The sequence below is a fragment of the Mustela lutreola genome, chromosome 4 (assembly GCF_030435805.1).
Source record: "Mustela lutreola isolate mMusLut2 chromosome 4, mMusLut2.pri, whole genome shotgun sequence".
NCBI classification, from domain to species: domain Eukaryota; kingdom Metazoa; phylum Chordata; class Mammalia; order Carnivora; family Mustelidae; genus Mustela; species Mustela lutreola.
Window position 1 is genome coordinate 181109811 of NC_081293.1, and position 23397 is coordinate 181133207.

Below are 23397 nucleotides of genomic sequence, written 5' to 3' on the forward strand. Positions count from 1 at the left end.
AACAGCTCTCCCTTCAGATACCTCCATTTCACCAGCTGTAGAATGGGCCAAATACTATTTTTATTTATTTATTTTTTTAAAGATTTATTTATTTATTTGACAGACAGAAATCACAAGTAGGCAGAGAGGCAGAGAGAGAGAGGAGGAAGCAGGCTCCCTGCTGAGCAGAGAGCCCGATGTGGGGCTCGATCCCAGGACCCTGGGATCATGACCCGAGCCGAAAGCAGAGGCTTCAACCCACTGAGCTACCCAGGCGCCCCCCAAATACTATTTTTAAAAAAGGTTTTGAAATAGGTTTTAAGGATGGTTTGGCTAGTAGAGCTGCTGCTTTTATTACAGGCTATAGGAAATAATCAACACGACTTTTATTCACTCACCAGACTCAACTCTCCAAAGAAAACTAGAGCATGCAAAAAGAAAGAAAGAAAGAAAGAAAACAGAACAAAATGACTAGAGCACAGGAGGATGGCACAAAAGTCACAGGTATGTAGCATCCATCCAATCAATAATAATCCCACTGGGGCAGGACACCTGGGCTTCTGAGGTGCCTCAACCACATGGAAAAGGAAGACAATTAGCAGCACAGGGCTGACCTGAGCTCGCCGCAGGTCCAGAGATAAGGAACGGTAACTTCAGTATCGCTCCTGTTTCTGGGAAATCGCTTAGTGGAGACCCTTAACAATTCCTCCGAACCTACACTACAGACTGTGCCATCCTCCTCCACCTCCCCGCACCCGGCCCCACTTTCCCAGCAATACAGAAAACCGCTCCATTTGTTAACCACTTAACCCTCCACCCAAAGCAAGCGCGTCTTGCTCCTTAGCCGGATACGGTAGATCGTGCCCAGAATCCCAGGAGCTGGGCTGCCCCTCGGGTCCCGAAGAGCTGGAAATAAAGACCAAAAATCATGTAGGGCTGTCGGTACAGGGTAATACTATTAGCAAGTCTGTAGTTCAGGTTAGCCTGTTTTCTGACTTCGTTGTCAGAATTGCCTGCCACGAGAGAGCATGGCCGAGGACGCCACTGCGAATGTCGCCTGTTCCAATCCGATGCCTGCTGGCCAAGCTGCCGCGTCGATTTCTCACCATGATTCATTCCATGGCGTTTGTCATGGTGAGCAAACGAGAGAGGGTTTCTTTCATCTCTGCTCAGTCCTTCCACTGGCCGTGCCAATTAGCCACCATCCACAGCCACTTAAATCTCGAAGCCTCTTGATTCTCTGAACTGAATTCAGACTAACTCCGGGACTTCAGCTTTTTTAGGGGGGAGGAGGGGCGAGGGAGGTGGGGGAGGTTTCCTAACAGTACATTGAAACTAACTTTTAAAAAGGCCAGCTTCAAATGTCACCTTTGAAATCTATTATTTTTAAGCCAGTGGCTTTGGGAATCAGAATGTCAGGTCTTAAAAGTGACCTCAGAGATGATCTGAACCTGGGGGTTAATGCCCTTGGAGGGTTGGTGGAAGCGTTGGGAGCCCATGAACCTTCTAGAACACATTCAATTTTGTATGCATGTGTATTATTTTTCTTAAACAGAGAGAGACCACAGCTTTCTTTAGCGTCTATTTCAAGACCCATCAGGGTACCAACTTGCTTTTAGAGAGCAGAAAACCAGCTCCTCACAAGTAAAATGGTGAGACCGCTAGAATAGGCCGCCTGACTTTGCATTCTTTGCACTGTAAGATTTTGATCTTAAAAATCGCACAGACTTTCACTTAAACACAGTAACACGTGGGCTTGTGGATGTCCTTCTGAAATCCCACTAATTTGACGATCAAGAAACAACCGAAGTAGGGACCAGCAAGGATGTAGAGAACATGTACTGTAGTCACAGCAGCAGGGGAGCCCGTGGGAACGCAGAGCAGAAAAAGCTGAAACCCAAGCCCCCAGAGAAGCAAGCCCGCGAGAAGCAACCCGTGCCCCATGGAAAGGCTCAGGAGCCAGGGCGGGGCTGAGAGCAGGACCAGGGAAGGCTCCGTGGAACCCGCCCTTCTCTCCCCTCCTCTCCAAGCCCAGTTCCGCTCTGCAGGGCTTGCACTGGAGAAGCCCTGGACTTAGGAGTATCAGGCACAACCAAGGAAAGAACAGAGGTGTTGCTACAAAGAGGGGCTCAGTTTGAGTCCATATTCCAAACAGTAGGACTCCCACCCTTTCCTTAAGCAGTTCAGCCTCTAGGACCCAGCAGCCAGGCTTGTCCCTCTATGCGGGACTATCTAGGACAGTCAACTTGCCACCATCACCAGCCCACGTATGGGTGGGAGCCACATTTCCCAGAACCCTCTCCCTGCATGGTTCCACGCTCCTGTTTTTGCCAATGAGAGAAAGGTGCATGAGATTTGGGAGGCAGAAGGGACATGAACCATTATTTCAGTGTTGGACGTGGCGTCGTGGACGGCTCCCCACCAGCTTCCTCTCTCACCCCTCCCCCCACCTCCCACCTGGGGGCTCCATGCCACAGTTTCTGGGATTTTCCCAACTGCCAGCTTTTCTCACCCCAGGGCTGCAAGCTCAAGTCTTTGGTGACAATTTCACTAGTTGTCTGGCTGTAGCTTCCAAGACCCTCAGTCCCTCAGCAAACCCTGCATCGTGGACGCCATCATATCCATAACGAGACCCTTTATTCTTATAAACTTCAGAGAGACTCTGTTTGAGCCTGATACCACCCCCAGCAAGAGACTAAAGGATTCATCTCTGTGGAAACTAGACCAGACCAAGGGAGGAAAAAACCCCAAACTTACTAACAACAATATTGGGAGTCCTCAGTGAAACAGCTGAATCTCCCGTCACCTTATATCAGCTTTCTATGGCTGCTATCACATTCCACAAACTGAGCAGCTTAAAACAACACAGTTTTCTGGCTTACCGTTCTGAAGGCCAGAAGTCGATACAGGTCTCACTGGGGTAAAAGCTGGGTCCACACAGCTGGGTTCTCTTCTGGAAGCTCCAGAGACTGCCTCCTTGCTTTCTGCAGCTTCTAGAAGTCGGCTGTGTTCCTTGGCCCGCAATGCCACATCTAACCTCTCTTCTGTAGTCACATCTCCCACTGACCACAGCTGGGAAAGGCACTCTGCTTATGAGGACTCACGTGACTGGATTGATCCCACCTGGGTAAAGCACGTTTCTTTCCCCGTCTCAGGGTCCTTAACTAGAAACACCTGTGCAAAACCCCTTCCGCCATCTAAAGCATGTTTTTGCAGATTCTAGGGATTGAGATGTGGGCACCTCTGGGAGCTCCTTCTTTTGCCTACCACACATCCTACAATGAGGCCCAAGAGTTGTTAAGTCCTGACGAGGCATAGAGTTTCCCACAGTTTTTGTTTTTAATTTTTTTTTTTTTTTAATTTACTTGACAGAGGGAGATCACATGCAGGCAGAGAGGCTAGCAGAGAAAGAGGAGGAAGCAGGCTCCCTGCTGAGCAGAGAGCCCAATGCAGGGCTCGATCCCAGGACCCTGAGATCATGACCTGAGCCGAAGGCAGAGGCTTAACCCACTGAGCCACCCAGATGCCCCAAGTTTCCCACAGTTTTAAAGGCCCCATTCGTAAGTATAAGCGGACAGTCAAGAATCCACAGACCTCTGAGAAAACTTCTACCACGAAAGATAAAACTAAAACCAGCACACAAAGAACCCAGAAGACACAGAGACAATGTCATGAACAGAAATTGTCAAAAAGGAAAAAAAAAAAGGTTTAACATCCTTAGAAACATTTCTGAATCCTCAAAACAAAACAAAATGCTAAGAAAAACCTTTCAGATGTTAAAAATACATTCGCAGAAATCAGAATTCAGTGTCAAGTTTTGGAAATAGCGCGGGGAGTGGGGGGGGGGATTTCCCCAGAAAAGTAGGACAAGATCAAAACAATGAAAAACTGGAAAGGAAACAAATGGGAAAACTCAGCATTATTCCGGGAGGGCCAATGTACAAAAAATATAGACTTTTTAGAAAGAGAACGGTGAGAATGAGGAAAGAGAATTATCTGAGGAATAAAAAGATTATTTTCTAGAATTAAAGACATAAGCCTCCAGAATGAAAGGGACATTAAACTCTTGGCCAAATAAGTGAAGATGCCCTTTATCCCGGCACATAATTGTGACATTTAAACTCAAGGGATAAACTGACTGTTCTAAAACTTCTGGAGAAAAAGAGCCAGAAATCAGCACTGTTTCAGACTTTCCAATAGCACAGGGAGTCAGAGATGGACATTAAAGTTCCCTAGCAAAGACCAGGCATTAAGTAAGTACATGGAAAATTAAAGAAATTTTTTTTTTAAAAAGGAAATTAAAAATTTCAGAATTTAAAGAGTTTTAAAAGGAAATGTCAAACTGCATCGTTACATGGTCAATAATATCGATACAAGTCTGATTGAACCCAAAATCATGCTGTAATGAAGTCGTGAGGTGGACAGAGTCGGAGGCATAAGAATGGTGGTGTTAAGAGCTAAGCCTTCCTTTCCACAGTAGAAAAGTAAAATGAAGTCAAAAGCAAGAAATAGCCATAGGAGAGTTTTGGGTGGGGGAAACAAAAGGGACCCATAAAGGGGCTCCAAGTGGCTGCTTTGAGGGAGGGCAGTGGACAGCCAACCCTTCGTTCCTGTAGGACTCGGTGCCGCTGACTTGTTGGTCTCTGGACACGTAGGATGTTGGCGGGATAAAAACATACATGTAAAGAACCCCCCAAATGTCCATCAAACAGACGGGTGGGTAAACTATTCCCATCACCCACATGATGGTACAGGATTCAGACTTAAAAAGGAATGAAGCGTGGACGCACGCTACAACATGGGTGAACCTTGACGTTATGCCGAGTGAAAGACGCCCATCACGAAAGGCCACATACTGTGTGATTCCTTTCTGTGAACATCTAGAATAGGTAAATGCACAGAAAGCAAATTAGCAGTTGCCAGGAGCAATGAGGAGGGGTGCATGTGGGGTGTTTACTTAATGGCTATGGGGCTTCTTAGCGGGTGATGGGATTCGTTGTGATGGTGGCACAATATCATCAATGTCCTAAAAGCCACGGAATCGTACACTTTAAATTGGCCGAAATGGTGAATTTTATGTGAATTTTACCTCAATAATTAAAAAAACATAATGAATATAGTATAATGGATTCTCCCTAGTGTACAAATTCTATTTCATTTCGGCCTAAAGGAGAACTGTTTACAAAGTCTCTACATGTTTATACATTTTTCGGTTTCAATGAACACAGGACTATGAATTAGACGGAAGCTTTTGATGATTTACAGTTTCCACAGTATCTGCGGATCACTTGTCATTTTGAATGAGCCAAGATTATATTTCACGCACAATAGGCAGAAAATGAATTATGTACTAACCTCAAATGTGGTATTAGAAATATTTGTGTGTGCAGTTCTTCAGTTAACCTAACAGCTTGATTTCTTGTAATCTGACACTTTGATTTCAAAGTTGAGAAGTGCAGAAAATGTAATGAATTCAGAGTTCTGGGAAGTAGTATGTTGTAAGTGAGGTTACATTGTGTTTTGCTCCCTTTTCCCCAATTAGATTTCATTTCTCTCTCCTTTCACACTCCCTCCTTTTCAACCTTTTCCATTCTCTGTTTTTCTCAGGAGTCAGCTATTGAAAATCATTGAGTCTTTCTGGCAATGGAGAAAAGCTGGGCCCCTAGAGTCAAGCCTAGAAGCAAACCTCGGCCACTAAGATTTGGGGTCTTGTGTGCAGTAATTTCCAGACTTCAAATCTGTTTCTGTTATTTTATGACTTATCACCAAGGAGATTTTTAAAGTCCTGTCTTGCTTAATGGCTTTTAAGGATCTACACAAAGCTTAAGGTCACCTGATTTTCTCATTATTCACCCTGTTAAAAAATTCAACCAGATTGTATGTGGAAGTAGGAGGTCTTTTCTCTTTCAAGCAGCATCACTCACTTTTCCCCAAAAGCTTTACTTTCGTCTTGCTTGTTAAGGATCATCTGGAAATGCTGCAAAATAATGCAGCTCAATGTTTAAGCAATCAGGAAATAGGAGTTTTTATTACCATTTTACAGTTTTATTTACAAAAGATCTACAATGATTAAGCATCTGTAGTACATGATTAATTCGTTGTAAAACTCTGATAATACAAACTGATACTACAAGATCACACCGCATAGGAATCAATAAAAAAGGAAACTTGTTCTCTTAGATGGACAGTTTCCATTTAAATACTTATGAGAAAATTAAGTAATTACGTATTATATAAGTAAAAGTTAATTTGTACCAACATGGTAATGCAAAATAACCACTGGCCAATCTGATATTTGATATTCTTATTAAATAAAAATCAAAGTCTTCATTTATTAAAAAAGCATTATTGATTTTTTAAGTCAAGGTAGACTTGACATTTAGAAGTATTTTTGACTTGTTAGGGTATCATTTTTAATTTATAGCCCCCCCTACCTCCCCCTCAGTAATTTCCCATAATAGATTTTTAAAAAAAATACTTTATTGAGGGGCGCCTGGGTGGCTCAGTGGGTTAAAGCCTCTGCCTTTGGCTCAGGTCATGATCCCAGTGTCCTGGGATCGAGCCCCACATCAGGCTCTCTGCTCAGCAGAGAGCCTGCTTTCTCCTATCTCTCTGCCTGACTCTCTGCCTACTTGTAATCTCTGTCAAATAAATAAATAAATAAATAAATAAATAAATAAATAAATCTTTTAAAAAAATTTATTGATTTATCTATTTAGAGAGTGAGTACGGGGAAGTGGGGGAAGGGGCGGGGGGAGGGGCAGAGGGAACAGGGGAGAGACACTCTGAAGCAGATTCCCCACTGAGCATGGGGCCCAAAACAGGGCTCAACCTCACAACTCTGAGACCATGACCTGAGCAGAAACCAAGAGTCAGATGCTTAACCAACTGAGCCACCCAGCTGCCCCTAGACATTTTTCATTAATGTAATGGTTATTTTTCCTAGTAATTATAAACAAGACCCCAGTTAAAGATCTTGCTAATATTCCTTTATTATCTGTGAGTAGATCCTCCAGATTTGAGCAAACATATATGTATTCTTCTTTCTTCCTACACACACGCACAGTTATGAGGCATGGTAGCTACTAGGCTTTGAGCAATTCTGGGGTAGAAAAAGGACATCAGTGGGGAAACTAGTGAGATATGAATGAATAAAGTCCGAAATTCAGTCACCAGGAAGTGCTAATGTTGGTTTCTTAGTATTGACAAACGTACCCCGGTTATGTAAGATGTTAGTAACAGAGGAACCTGGATGAGGGACAGAAGACAACTCGATTACCTGTGCAGCTTGTCTGCTAATCTGAAGTGATTCTCCAACACAATGTTTATCTAAAAACAAATTAGGTACCATAAGCAAAGTCCGAGTCTAGGTAGGAGTATCACAAGCTATAACAGTCCTCTCTTGCTGCCTAACAAGTAACCCCAGCATGCAGTGGCTTAAAATGAAAAACATTTATTAGGGGACAATTTCTGGGTCTCCCAGGGCTGTAGTAAGGGTGTTGGCTGGAGCTGTAGTCATCCCCACACGTGCTGAGAGAGCGAGTTCATTTCCAAGCTCGTGTGGCACTAGGCAGACAAGACATCAGTTCCTATCCACCTGGGCCTCTCCATGGGGCGGTTCCTGACATGCAGGTCCTTTCCTTAGTGAGAGAAAGAGAGAGCGAGTGAACACAAAAGCGTGACAGGATCAGCCCTTTCGTAACCGAATCTTGGCAGTGACTCCTCACCTTCCCCGTGTTCTATCCAAGAGAAGTTTAAGTCACTTGGTCCAGCCCACGCGCCACGGGAGGGAACTGCACGTGGCGTGAACGCTGGCCGGCAGGGACCTATGGGGGCCACGTCAGAGGCTGCCTGGCCAGAGCAGCAGGCCGGTCATTACATCAACCACTATGAAGACAACAGTACTCCTTAAAAGCACGGGAACTGGCTTCGTACACCTGCCTGAAAGCTTGAATGTTACGTGATCGGGGACAAATGACTTTGTTCTTAGTGGGTTTTTTTTTCTCATCTGCAAAATGGGAGTGATGATAATTATAATACCGCCCTCCCATAAATAAATGCCTATCTTTATTTCGAAAGTTAGAGTAAATTAGATAATTTACATAAAATGCTCAGCAAGGAACAAAATAAGAGCTCAGTGTTGGCTGCTATCATCATCGTCATTGTTTATTATCCAATTTAGAATGCAAATCAAATGCCAACGCATTGTGAAACCCCAGGCAAGTGACTTTTCTGTGCTTCTACTTCCTCATCTACGACTTGGGGGAACTACCCACCTCGCAGGGCTGCTGGGTGTGATGGGCGCTGACTGCCCGGTGGGCACGCGGTCGCTGTAAATTATGATTTTTAATGGGTGCAGCCTTCTCGGCAAACATTTGCTGCCTGTTAAGAGTTAGGGCACATCTGTTTTCGTGGTTTTGGTATTCTCTAAAACAGGGACAAACATCCTTCCATAATAATTATTCTCCCCAAGGCTAACTCATTAAATGTACAATTCCTAATACTTATGCATAGAAGAAGGAAAAAAAAAAAACCCACCCAGATAATCCACAGTGGAACATCCATCAACATTGTATTTAAGAGTTTTAGAAAAGGATACATGCCCTCTGAAGCCCATTTACTGTCCTCTATTTAATGTAGATGACGACATCCCTGAGAGCAGTTTTCGTTCTCCGTGCCTTTGGCAAATGACCATGGGAGAGAGACCCTGAACTGGCTGAAAGGGGGAAGCACAGCTCAGAAGGAACACTTGCTAAAGAAGGAACATCTGCAACCTGTGAACGGAACGTACAGTGTGTGTGACTCCGATCCCTCTCCAACGCAAGGATCTCAAAGGCCAGCAGGGAAGACATGGGAAGTCAGTGACCACAGGACAATGTGGAGCGTGCCATCAGGTTCTCAGGACAGAGAAGGAAGCCCCTGCCAGTGCTCTAACCCTCAAAGAGGAAGACCGAGTGAAGGCCTCACAGACATGCACACACGCCAGCCAGGGGCGAAGAATTAGCTGGAGCGCCCAGGACGAGGAGGAGGAGTGTGGGTCGGAGGAGAGGGCCAGGCAGGGGAAACCGGGTACGCACACGCTTGGAACTATGGAGGTACTGGGAAGGGAAGCAGCGGCAAGGGGCTGGCTGAGCTCAGGGAACAGGCCGGGAGAGGAGTGTGAATCACGAAGGATGGAGAAGGGACAAGGTTGCGCGCGCTGCAGAAAGGTAACTGGTAGAAACAGAAGCGGGACTGACGGTGGGAGGTAGGACGAGAACGCCACCGAGGCGGCTCAAGGATGGCTTCTGTTTTATTGTATTAAAGATTTTATTTATTTGTCATAGAGAGAGCACAAGCAGGTAGAGTGGCAGGCAGAGGCTGAGAGAGAAGCAGGCTCCCTGCTGGACAAGGAGTCCGATGCGGGACTCGATCCCAGGACCCTGGGATCAGGACCTGAGCCGAAAGGCAGCGGCTTAACCGACTGAGCCACCCAGGTATTCCAAGGATGGATTTTATATTATTTATTTATTTATTTGACAGAGATCAGTAAGCAGAGAAACAGGCAGGCAGAGGGAGGAGGAAGCAGACTCCCCGGTGAGCAGAGAGCCCAACTCGGGGCTCCATCCCAGACCAGGACCTGAGCGGAAGGCAGAGGCTTTAACCCACTGAGCCACCCAGGCACCCCGCAAGGATGGATTTTAACGAGTGGAAGGAGAACAGCCACAGGACTTGGTGAGGAGGGTGTCAGGGGGCAGCAGGGTAAGCGAGCGAGACCCGTCCTGCAAGTCTGTGGGGTCTAGCCTTAACCACGGGCTACAGCAGGGAGGGCGCGGAGAGAGAACGGGCATGGCTTTGGCATATTAAACTGAGCCAGGTGTAGACTAGCAGGTACAACTATCTAGGAGCCCCTGAAAACGTGGCAATGGAGAGTTCTGGAAAACGGTCTGTAGCTAGCGCTCGGGTTCCGGGAAAATCCAGCCCCACTGGAAAGAGGGGCACGGGCAAGCTTAGTCAGGGAGGAGCGCGCCGTGGAGGAAAGCAACAGAGAGGGTTTTGGGGAAACAGTAACCACAGCTCAGCAAAAGAAGAAGGGACATGACCTCATGTCCTGTGGGTGGTAGAACGTTTTGGTTGCCGATTCCAAGTGCTTTCCCAGACAAAGGAGGAGGAGGTTAACAGGAGGAAGTGGGCATGAGAAGGGCGGGAAGGTAGAGAGGCGAGTCCCGGCATCCACCTGGTGGCCCCCGCCCGGGTCGCTGGGAAGCTGCGTGGAGACTCGGGAGGGACAGCATCAGGCTGACCCTGGGCCAGAGGCTCAGTACGTGTGGCCACAAGCAGGAGGGATGAGCCCTGGGAGCTCATTCCAAAGCCTTTTCTCCCCGCCTTGCTTGGTTCTAGAAACCCAGGGCTGTTTTTTTTTAACCTCACCACTTCCCTTCCATGGTAAGAAGATGTAATTTAGAATAGTCCGAATACCACCTCTGGCGCCCCTGACCTTGTTTTCTGACGGAACGGAGCTGTGTTCACTTAGTTCTGTCCTAGACACAGAAACCTAGTTCTCTGTACCATTTTTCCTCCTGTGCCTCGTTAGACTGAACTTCTAGCCGGCTTGAGCCTGGTACTGCCTTTTACGAAGGTGACCTGGTTAACCAAGAACTGAGCTCCCCGCCAGGCCGGAGAGGGTTCGTAGATGAGGTCACACACGCATGTGTCCCACGGGGAACAAAATTTACTCCCTCGCTGTGCCTTTGTTTTGTTTTGTTTTACGTTGCTTTGTTTTTCCTTGCTGCTCCTTTTCAAATGACCCGAGGCAGTCTTTGATTTTATCCATTTTTTTCTAGGTATCTAGCATCCAAACAAAAGTCTTCAGAAATTCTGTGGAGTTTCTCTAAAATATAACGATGGGCATCTGCTAACAGTTAACCAGTTATCAGCATTATAACACACGCAATTCAGGGCAGTGAGAGTTAACTTAAAAACCAAAGCACTATTCTGTTATTTCTGCTCCATTATTTCCACTCTCTTGGTTATTATTCATGGCCTCATAGGTCATTGATACATTTTCTCTCTTTTCATCGGCTGCACGGTGCTCTTCCCCAATCATTATAACCGATTTCAGATGGTGCTAGAAAATTATATTGACTCTGAACACCAAAAGAAATCAGTCATCCTCTAAGGGGGTCACAGGAGGACGGGAGGGTCAGGAGGGACCAAGGAGGGATAAATCCACCATACGTTTGTCCTCTGACCCTCAGACGAGGAGTCTGTCCTGCAGGAGGGTTACATAAAACAAGCACTAAGAATAAAGACGTCCGTATACTGAGCTTTGTTAAATGTGACACCACGGCCGGGAGGGTGAGCAGCGTGTCTGCCGCATCAGGCAGACTCCCGTGGCTGTCTGGGCTCTGCGTTCAGGCACTCCGGGGCTGTCCCATTCATTCCCTTCACCACATGCAGTGCAGCTGGTCTCCCCCAAGAACACTGATTTCAAATGGTGCTAGACAATCACTATTTAAATCTAAACCACCATGTGAAACCAGCTTCCTGAAGAAGTTTTGCCATCTATTTCTTCTTTACAGTGAGCTCTTGTAACGGCCTCCAGACAACCTAGAAAGGAAAATGCTGAAACGTGGCTGTGGCTATGTCACTCTGTGGTCTGAACGGAGCTTCCCTGAATCACGTGGGCATATACTGCTGTCACCAAATCTGTGGCTGGGTGGTGGTGGTGGGGGGGGGCCACACGCCTGTGGTTCTTTACGCTTGATCTGCCCAGATGCAGGCTCTGTGTTGTCACCCACAGCCAAGAGCACAAGTCAACCCCTTTACTCTTGATGGGAAGCAGCAGAGCTCTTCCAGGTGCAGATCTCGAGGACGTGGTGCTGATGGACCTGACCATGTACATGGAAAGACACACTGTAAGCGGGTGCTCTGGGAGAAACGGGAGAAAACCCTTTCTTAAGACTGACTTTCTCTTTGGGATAGTTTTGTTTGATTCAAAGGTTTACTCTGATTTTAGGGTCCAAGGAGGACAAAAGGCTAGCTCAGAGGCAAAGTCACAGGCTGACACTAATGAGATCCTAAGGTTGTTTTCCAGATTAGAATTCCTTTGACCACATCTATGAGTTAAAGATTTTTGTTCGCTTTACTTACGAGTCTCCTCCTCTACAATCCAAAAGTCAGGCCTTGACCTCTCAATTTTCCTTGGCAAGTTATTTTTTGCCAGTTTTCTCCTTCCCATTAGGATTCCCAGTGTCCTTTTATTAGGAAGACTGTTGTCATCCCCCTTAGTGTTCTAAACCCAAGAAGATACTTCGTGCATCCAGGCCACGGGCCATCTAAGAAGAAAGGCATTCATTTTTTTAATTGTTATGAAAAACTTCAGACATGCATTACATTAAAAATGACATACCACTTCAACTCAACCACTATTCATTTTTGCCATTTTTGCTTTAGCTGTGCTACGTGTATGTAAGAAATATGCCTCTTTCTTTGCTGGACTATTTGAAAGCAAGCTGACAACCATCCCAACACTCTGCTCCTAACTTGAGCAGGTCTAAAAACACGAGGTCATTCTTCTACATAATTATAATACCTTTACCATAACGAAGAAAATGAACAACTCTTGGTATCCTCTAATAGCCATGCCAAATGCAACTTTTCCCATCAGCCCAGCTCCCATCAGGGTTCACTCACTCGGTCTTTTCACCTAAAATGTTCCCCTCACTTTTCCTTGGTTTTATCACGATAGCATCACCTTGGGAAGATGGGTTCTAATCCGGGGCACACCATTCACCGAGCCTGTCTGTTCTCTTGGCTTAAATAAATCCTCCAAATTTCCCAGCTTCCCCTCTTGACTTTCCACATGCGTCCTCCTGATTTATCATCTTCAAGGAGCATGAGAAGAACTAGCAGGAGCTGAGTCAGGAGAGGCAGGGGGCTTGGCTCAGGTCTGACGAAAGTTCTTGCCCCTGACTCTTCCTAGGAGATCCCAATACAAACTCTTCCTCCTTTAAGGAAAAATATCCACCGAACAGGATGTTCAGGACGCTCCTGGTCCCGGGCTGGTTGACTCGTCCTCTGTAAGTAAGAGAATGAACACCATGGGCTTGCAAGGACATACAGCAAGGACATCACTGCGATGAAGCTGCCATACACTCATGGACTGTGAAGGAATGCGTCTACTCTGTGAAGCGACAGGCGGTTAGGCACCTGTTTCAACCGGAGAGTCAATTCAAGCATTTAAACCTTAAAAAGTACCGAGACAGGGGCACCTGGGTGGCTCAGTGGGTTAAAGCCTCTGCCTTCGGCTCAGGTCATGAGCCCAGGGTCCTGGGATTGAGCCCCACATCGGGCTCTCTGCTCCGTGGAGAGCCTGCTTCCTCCTCTCTCTCTGCCTGCCTCTCTGCCTACTTGTGATCCCTGTCAAATAAATAAATAAAATGTTTTTTAAAAAAGAAAAAGTACCGAGACAGAAGAACCCCTGCAACCCTTCAATAACTAGTTCGTGAATTTTGTGACTCATTTAGATATCCACTGCCTCCCTCCGTGTGTGCTATTAGAATTCGTAGTATCAGACTGATGCGTGCAAGCTTATTCTCACCGGTTCAAAAAACCCAAAATCTGAACAGAAAGGTCTGCTTATTTTTATTTTTATTTTTTTACAAGTGACTAGTCACAGCTTTTCCTTACTACCAGTTGGAAGCATTTTTCAAGTGACTGACACTTCAGTTACGGGGACAATTTTTCCTGAAGCATGAATTTCTTCCTTTTGCTTATGTCTGATAAGATCATGTGTATCTCCCACCTCAAATGCACATCCCACCCATATATACACAGACGTGTTTCATACACACACAGATGTGTTCCATACATGACCGTCCAGAACGTCAAGTTTGACTCCCTTAGCAGAAACAGATATGGTAAGGTTTTCTGCATTCTACCTTACTCCGGCTTTTCAAAACCCTCAGCAGAAGAGCAAAGGGAGGTGGACTCTCTTTTGTCTATCTTGGTCTCTTCCTGGGAGTGGTCTGCCAAGGCGTTTCCAGCAGACGGACTTAGTAAGCACAGCCATTGAACACACTTCTCTGCAGGTTTTAAGCCCTTTGGGTTAGAAACTGAGATACTGAGCTGGTAAGTCTGAAATGACTGAAAACAGGCTGAAACAGAGGTCTCGAGCTCAGGCCTCTGTTTTCACAACTTCATCCAAAGCACGAGGCCAGTTTCTTAAAAATAAGTCTATGGGAGGAGACTGGCGAGCCAAAAAAGATGCAGGGAAGGCTACACTGTTCACCAGTAGGAGATGAAAATGAGTTCGTTGATGAAACCAACAGGGGCCCCTTCATTCTCCTTCCAGGACGTGCACAGGGAAACGGGGGGCCAGCGACCGGCTCCTGAACTGGGGTGAAGAAGTCTCTGCTTCCTTTGTTGAGTCTTTCAGAGACAGTCAACGACCAGGAAGGACGGTCGTCCGTGCACATGGGCAGGCTTCCGTGCCTCCATGTCCTCCAACCTCTGACAATCAACCGGATTGTTCTGTATTTTTAGGCCAGGATGCGGGAAGCGCTGAGTTTCTGTAACTCGGGGCGTTTCTATTTTTAACCATCAACCATTTTAAGGTCCTGTACCCTTTGAAAGGAGTGTTTTCTGGCCGGTTCTTTCTCACACACACAGAACACACACCTAGAATTGTTCACCACCTCCAGCCTGAACATAATCACCTTTTGAGGAAAAAAAAAAAATCCTTCCTCGGCGTCTCTGGGCCCACAGGCTCTGAGAATGGGTCTCCATTTCAACATCCAGTCTGTACCGGCAGACTTCGTGCTGTTTTCAAGCAAGCTTGCCTTTTTGTAGTTTTCCTTCCAAATCTGATAGGAGACTTGGAGTCTGAAACCGTGAATCAAGAAACCACATGGCTGACTCCTGTGTGGCAGGAGCGGAACCAAGCAAGCACATTGTTTTCATGGCAGCACAATGCCAGTCCCTTCTTGCACGAGCAAGCCAGGTTAAGACAGCCTCCCTGGGGGTTTGAGGATTTCACAAGAAGACCGTATCTGCCCATAACACTTGTTTAAGAATGCGCCTTCAAGACGCTGCGGACCTCAGGACATGGCAGTCCTAACTGTAGCCCGGGCCAGGCTGGAAAGGTGAGCTGGGTCCCTCTGTTCTAAGTCATTCTCTGGCTGACTTGAATGCCCTCAAAGAACACTTTCTTCTTGTAAGAAGCAGACGAACGAGCGGTGTGGGATCTGGGTTGAAGTCCTGGCTGTGCTGGGTGCAGACTTTTCTGAGCCTTGGGATCCTGAGCTAGAGCAAGGAGATACGCGGTCGTATGCTGGGGTGGTGCTGAGGGTCAGGGGGGATTCAGCACGTGGAGACGGTCGATTTTTAAAGCACTACACCCTTATCTGTCATTTCATTAGATGGGTCAGAACTCTAGAGAGCCTTCCAGGGCAAAGGCTGGAATGACCTCAGAAGTAGACGGGAAGACATTCAACGTGAGCTTCCGTTCTGGGAATGCCCCCTCCATCCCAGGCACCGCGTTTCCTGCTTCCTGTGCATTTTCTCAACACTCGCAACCACCACCGAACAGGGCTGGTGGTACCTCCCTTTCCCAGGTGAGAAAACAGAGATTTAGAGAGGGTACGTGACTTGTTGCTCTTGGTGACAAAGCTTACGAATGGCAAATCCAAACCCCAATTTGCCCGATTCCAAGCCCAGGCTTGTAGCCACCATTTCTTCCCTGCCCAGTGCTTTACAGGCCCTGTCACAGCTCATCTTCCACGGCCGCCTGGACCTCTGGGCACACACGGGCTCCGAACTCCAGGGTTTCATCAATGGGCACATGAGCAAATCGGTAAAACCAGCGTGGGTTTTGATTAGCAGAAGCACCACCAAAGCAGCCCACCAAACAGGAGGAGAAAACCTAGAAATGGGCAGGACCTGGCTAGCATTGAAGGAACGTGACAGGACAAAATACCGGCTCCAAAATACAGCCCAGCCGCTTCTCCTTCTGCAGTTCCCGTTTCTGCAGGGCAGTGGGGCAGGAGGGGCCGTGTGGGCTTCTGGATCAGGTGTCAAGCTCTGCAGCTAGCTAGCTCCCCGAATCGCCTCGGCTGGGTTATTTTGACCCTGGGCCTCAGTCTCCTCACCTGTAGAATCAGGGTAACAGCAGCACCTGCTGCACAAGGCTGTCAGAACAGAGATACAGAAGGAAAAGCAACTTGAGTTAGAAAGAGCACATGGTAAACATTCAGTAAATGGTGGCTATGAGGCTCAAAGTAAGAAATCACACTTCCTCCGCACACCGTTAGCAGAGATGAAAGGACAGGGCTCACAGATCCTGCCTGCATCTGTTTTGCTGTACATGGACGCATTCCAGAGTGGCTAACTACAAAGGTGTCTGGAGAATACTCAAATCTGGAAAAGATGCCCTGGGATGTCCAGATGGCATCTCCTGCTGAATTAACTGAAATGAGTATTTTTAGTATTTTCTAACTCCTTCTCCTGTTCCCATTCTCAGACCCAAATATGGGATCAATACCCTTGCTTTTAAGCAGGCCCAATAGTAAATCGGGAACTGAGTGTTTAAGAGAAAAGGTATAGAGATCAAACACTGATGACTGTTTAAAACAGTTTTACCGGGGAATCATCCAGGAACAAAATAAAACAGAACTCCCTTAAGGTTGATTTACGAGCACAAGCCTCTACTTACACAGGGATGTGAACGCAATCTGCTGACAGATATTTTCCAGACTCAGAAATCCTCAGGAGGCATTCGTTCACAAAATCGGCACCTGGAATTTAAATGACAGCGTGAACCCTTAGGAAGTATCCCAGAGCAACAGAGAAAGTATAAGTCAGTTGTTTTCTCTTACTGCTTCACCAATGACCTGAAGAGATGAATTAAAAACAAACAAAAACAAACCCGGGAAATAAACAGCACTTTCTCTTTCCTGCTTAAGACGTGGAGGTTGTGGGGAAGTTCCTGTGCGGAGAGGGACCTCCCGCTGGTGTGCTCTCTGTCCTGGGGGCTGCTGCTATGGAAACCGTCTGCAGCGCACGAACCCCTGCGTTTCGCAGAATGTCAGGGTTTGCTCAGCAAGATGTCATACGGAATAATATACGGTATAAGCCTCTCGCTCCAGTCACGGGAGAAGGCATAAGAGCAGCCTGCCCAGAAGACGTGAAGAAGTTTCTATTTTAAAAGCAGACTCTGCACCCTCACAAGGCACAGCCCGGGCTCCTGACAGCCAGCAGAGGGCAGCACTAGTCTGTAGGTACCACCCCACCGCTCCAGAGGTGGGCGGAGGGCCATTTAGAACCCAAACCGCAAGACTTTCTCCCCTCCGTGGTCTGACTTTTAAAGCAGGAATGCACCTTTCACCACATCACAGAAAAGGAAGCCCATCAGAGGTTTCTGAAAGGCAATCATTCAAGGGCACTTTAGTCTTCTGACATGGGACAAGCCGCAGCCAAGGAGTGGGGTGGGGTGGGGAATGCCTACGTAAGAGCTCCCAGGAGGGATCTTCACGAGGGGCTTCTATCCCAGACTGCGAGAGGCTGAGTGACTCAGCAGTGTGTGAAGAGTCCCACGTGTCAAGTTACCACCTACTGCAATGTCTAAGTTAATGATTACACTGCCACAGAGGACCTTAAACACAGCTGAGGCCACAGAGCATGCCACGCTTATTGTGGACGAGGTGATACAGCCTAGCAGAGCTGATCGACTGTGGTTCCCAGGTGTACTCTTTAAGCCGAGTTCTCCCAAACACGTTCTCGAAGTTACTGCCTGAGCACTTGAAGATGCCATCAAAACCGGGACCTATTACACTGGGAGCATTCTTGAGAGTTGGGACTGAAATTCAAGGAGGTCTTGACAAGAGGAGTGGTCAAGAGAAGCCGCAGTTATATTCAATACTGTCTTGGAAGAGAAAAACGCATCTAAAAAATTCAACTAGAGAAGTACAAACGAGAAGGAAGGTCTGCCAGGGTAAACATAAAATTCAAACCAATGGGACTAACCGATCACACATGATTCTGAAATATTTACACCCTGTCATCAGATAGCATGTTTCCACAATTGTCTGATCACAAAAATGAAGACAGGACCCCAAGTAAGAGACGAACTCTTGCCCTTTTCAACAGTAACGAAGATATAGGCCAAACTGTGAGGAATGCCAGGCTGAAGTTTTTTTGGAGCTTTTCAGTATTTGGAAAAGCACTGGGAATAGTTCGTTCAAGCTGCTGAGAAGTACTGCTTTAATTGACCTTGTCTTATAAATGCACATGATAAGGCCTGATTCTGAGCATGCTGTTCCCATCCCTGCCAAGGCTCCTCCATGAGCACTCACCTGCAGCCCCCCTCGGGTTCAGATGTCTGTGCACTATTTATAGACAGGAAGACCAGAGCACAAGAAGGTAGGGTTAAGAACACTGTAGGAGTTAGTGATAAGGTTTCTCAGTTATGAGGATAGGAGTTTGACATGCATTTTCAGCTTTCCACTAGCATCCCTGCCTCCCTGATAAACACTGGGAATCTGTGCCTTCCACAGTGGCTCTTAGTGGTTCTGATCTAAGTGTAGAGCTGAGGCCTGGAGCAAACCTCTCCCCGGAGCTGAGAGCGGCCAACACGAGTGCTTCACCACTGGGATTCCTGCAGCTTTCTTGAAAGGGAGTCAAAGGTCAAGCTGCCCTTTCAACAGGACAGCCTTGATCCCAGAGACAGCCCTGAAACTTTAAGGTCTTAGAAGCAGATCTCTATCAATCCCTGATTAGAACCAAACCTACCAATAAATATCTTTTCCTCTGCCTTTCCTCACCAGCCCGTCTGAGTTAACATGCTTACATGTTATTTGTTATTTATTGCTTTTTAATTTTTAAATTAAGTTTTATTTCATCATTATTTTTTAAAGCGACAGAAGTTTACTAAGTGAAGATACAGAAAAAGCTCTCAAGAGTGACAGGGGTCCCGAAAGGGTTGACCTAATTTTTGAAACTTTTTAAAATTTAAATTCAGTTAATTGACATATACTATATTATTGGTTTCAGAAGTAGAGGTCAGTGACTCATCAGGCTTATGTAACACCCAGTGCTCATAATATCATGTGCCCTCCTTAATGTCCATCACCCAGTTATCCCATCCCCCATGCCCTCCGGCTGTCTTTTTAATGTCAAGTGCAATGAAGTGACTGCCCATTTAATGGCACCTTTAAACTGGAAATAAGAGGCAAGCTGCATAAGGCTGGGGACCAGAAAGACCTGAATTCAAATTCTCCCTCGGTCTCCTCTTACACAGCTTAGACAAGCCATTTACCCCTTTTGAGCTTTGGTTTCTTCATATTTGAAGTGGAAATCATAACGTTAATTCTTAGAGTTGTGAAAATGTAACTAACTCAGACCGCAAGGTACACAGATCTTCAATAAATGTGAACCCCGCTCCCCCATCAAGGGGATACACGTCCAACGTTCTGCGTACATGTCCAAAGTGTGTTACGTGTGATGTGTTAGACTAACCTAACGTTGGCTTCAGTCCACAGAGGCTGTGGGTCTGGGGGCTTCTCTCAGGGCAAAGGGTAGTGTACAAACCAAGGATGTGCCAACAGGAAAAGACACACGACCGGGAGTAAGACGAGGATAGTGCAGTATCTCTAGTCGCCCATTCCCGCACCACTGACTGGTGGAGTTCACTGTGTCCCAGGAGCTGTATGAGGCTCAGAGGGTACGTATCCAAACAAGGCAGAGGAGTCAGGTGTAAGTACACACGGAGAGAGAGGAGGACAGAGCATAGCAGGACTCCAAAGGGAAATGGCCGGCGACAGGGCAAACACCCCCACTCTGGGGGTGGGGCGTCCTACTGGGGCAGCTGCATCCTTCACAGAGGGACTGGCCAACAGCGATGCGGCGGGCGGGGAGTTCCTGCTCAACACTATCAATAGAGACCGATCTGTTAAGATCCATCGACTGCCATTCCCTGATGGGCTCCTGAGAGCCCAAGAGCTGTAACAGACACACTTGAAAAATACACAAGTAAATGATGGGACGACTCTCACGTGGGGCCTTTAGCTGTGGAAAGGAGTCTAATGTGTGCCACAGCGCTGAAGCATGGGACAGAGACAAGGCTCATTTAGGATTAGATGAGCTTGAGACAGGAGGACTAGTCCGGGGGCTTCAAAGAGGAAAGGGGCCTCCCCTGGGCTCTGCAGGGTGGTCTGAGCCGGGGAAGGAAGGAGAGGCCTCCAGGGAGGGGACGGTACATCGTGTTACACGCAGCAGGGAGAGGAAGATGGGTGAGAACGGGGGAAGCCACTGCCATGTGGACGGGGGACCTTCAGGGAGCGAGACTGCAGAGGGCTTGCGAGAACAGTGGACTGCAGGAGGAGAGGGACGGTGCACCCACGGTGAGAATCTGAGAATCAGGGATGGCACAAGAAGAGAAGAAAGGTGAAATGTAGATGAGCAGGAGACAAAGATGTCTACTAAGACCCAGCAAGTGGGAAGCACTGGAGACACAAAGGGAAGACAGGGTAGCAGTCCTCCGGGAGCTGCTGGGCTAGCAGGGGTACGGACAAGTCAACAGGCAGGATCAAGACAACAGGAAAGGTACTAGAGACAGGAAACTGAGGGGGCTGTGAGAGCCACAGGAGAGGCACCAGACTCTGGGGTCAGGAGGAGCCTTCCCGAGGGCCTCCCATTCTCTGTCTCACAGAGGAATGGGCCAGATGAGATGGGGTGGTCATTTCCCATGGGTTTCCTAGCGGGGCTTGGGGCGCCCTTTCTCAGGATGCCTCGACAAAACGCAGTTTGGGCTGGGGAGAGAACAGACTGCATGCTTCCCTGTAAGATGCCCTCAGTGCGACAGGAGTCCTGCTCCCTGACCCCAAGCCTTGAGGAGGCCAGAGGGAGAGGACTGTGTCCCTGGATGCTGAACTACACGCACGCCGAGGTGAAGCACCCATGAGCTTAGCCGTTTCCACAAGCCTGCGAGTGCCAGGGCCATTCGCTAGGACTGCCCCAGAACCACCGCAGGGGAGGAGGCCTCTCACACCCTCTCCCCCGTCCCCACCGCCTCCCACAAGACGACCCTGAACCCAGCACCGCCCCAAGGAAGAACCAGCAAGGGCGGGTGAAAGGACACACTCATCCAAAATGAACACAAGTGTCTTAAGAAAAAACAATGCAAGCTGCTTTCGATTCCCTCTTTCCCAGCTTCCGGAGAAATTTTCTATCAGGAGCATCTTACCCATGGCTTAAATTTCAAACACCTGCTGGATGATCATTTTTTTAAAGTACATACAAATATAATGAAACCAGAAAAAAAAATATCCAAGATGGATTTAAGTCAAAGCACTGCCCGTGCGCCCGTCCGTCACTCACGCCTGCACTGCACGGAACCGGCCCCAGATCCCCACACCAGCGGTCCTCGGGGCAGGCCATGTGGACACAGGGCACGCCCCCACCAAACATCGCTCCTGCCTAGCTCTGTACAAAATGAACTGTCCAACTTAACAACGGAGACAATACAGGTGATGACGGGGTGGTGGTGGTGGTGGTATTGTTATTTCTGTCCAGAATCACGCTAAGATTTTTCCTCCACATTGTCTCCACCAGCCGGAAAGAGGGAAGAGTGGCTCTTGCTGTTGTAGGACTAAGACCAGTTCCCTCTTAGGCAAAGCTCTTGCTGGAAATGCTTCACCTATGACATATTTTAGTTTGCACTCTTAGGGCAAAATGCGTTTTGTAATAATCATGCCATTACCATAACAAAGCAATGAATGACAGCTGCTTGACTGCTTCCTGGAAAGACCGGTGCAGGATCTGCTCCCAGTGAGGGCTCAAGGACTTGCAAGGCAGGAATCTGGTGCAAAGCCCGGCTCTCTTACTGGCTTTTCCCCCTTAAGATAGATTCTTTCAGTCCTTACTGGCTTTTCCCCCTTAAGATAGATTCTTTCAGTCCTTGGTTCAGGTCATTGCCCTTCTACGAATAAAGGCAGCGCCTTCTTCCTGGGACCCTGGGGAAGCCGCTATGAGACACCATGCAGGGAACTGCCTGCCCTCTGCTTTTCCAGCTCCTTTGGACAGTGCAGGTGGCACGGGGTCTGCGGGAGAAATGGACCTAACCGGATCAGTGGGCCCGGCAGGGTCACCAGCTCACACCCTGGCTTCTGGGGGAATGAGTCTTTCCTGGGGCCTTCTGGACACCCTCAAGTCCTCTGCCCAGCAGGAGGGTATGCCCGCTGCCCTTCCAAAGCCCTCCTCCTCCAGTCTGTCCCACTTCTCGGCCCCGTCCTTCCCCCCAACTGCACCCCCCTTTATTCTAGAGGGACTTTCAAACTTCTAGAGCATCTTCTAAATACGACATTTACTCAGTGCCCCAAAGAGGACAACGTGTTCTTAGAACATTGCTCAATTCTTTCTCCTGTGGGGAGGATTCAAAGTTTGTTTTATTAAGATCTAGTATGGCACAAGTTAATTCTCATCCAAAAAAGAAGAAGAAAGAGAGAGAGAGAGAGAGAGAGAGAGAGAGAGACAGGGGTGTAGCAGGTCTCTTACTCTGACATGGAGATAGAAATGTTGTTATTTCCACCCAGGATCCAACAAATTCACAACGTTGACAGAAGAGACTGAAAAAGCTGCTAATGATAAATAAACCACTGATTATTTCCTTTTTGTAAGAAATGAAGTTCTCTGTTCCGACCTAAGTAGTTTTCTAAACATTCCTCAAAGGGCAGGTGTCCTCTCCTGGCTGGGAGGCCAAAGGCACATGGGAGTCTCCTCCCCAGGCTCGGACGAGGGGCTGTGTGGCCCAAGGAAGGAGGCCTGGCACAGGAGGGCCTCTCCTTCACTCTGCGGCCCCTGGCAGTCCGAAGCCCCTGCCTTGGTCTCCTCTCTGAAACAAGAAGCTGCACTGGATTGTCTACCCTTTGCTCTAAAATATGACAGTGAGTCTCAGGCTGGTTTCTGCTTTGGACCTCACCTAAAGGGTTTTCAGTTATAAGTCCGCGTGTGGGGAGAGAGAACATTCTGAATCATTCAAAACCATTAAGAATGTTGGCTCCAACTTCTGAAGGGCAGGATAAACAAACCCGTGCCCAGGCGGGAACTCACTTACTGGATGCCTCTGCCTTTTTAACTCCTCAGAGCTCAACTGCTTCCCAAGTACCTTCTTCCATGCTTCCTGCTGTCCCTCGTGTCCTATGAAAGCACCCTTCTGGAAGGCTGGGCATCCGGATGGCTTTCAGTGCTGAATGCTAACTTCTCTGTATGTTCATCTGATTGGCTTTTCTGCAACCTTTATCCAAATGCGGGTTAGTTCTCCCACACCAAAGAGGTCAGAGAATCAATAAAACTTCTTTAAAAAAATCCTCTTTCCCTAAACTGCACTCCAAACCCAGTGCGTCTAGACATTCTTTTGACTGAAATGGATTCTAGTACAATCAA

General features: G+C 47.5%; 1 long non-coding RNA gene across 1 annotated transcript; it reads right to left on the reverse strand.

Annotated features, from left to right (window-relative positions):
* Positions 1–7416: 7416 nt before the first annotated feature.
* Positions 7417–16025, reverse strand: LOC131829774 (uncharacterized). The gene is made up of 2 exons (XR_009352989.1): positions 8579–16025; positions 7417–8361 (listed from the first exon to the last, which is right to left on the reverse strand). It is a non-coding gene; the product is annotated as an uncharacterized LOC131829774 (long non-coding RNA).
* Positions 16026–23397: the final 7372 nt, after the last annotated feature.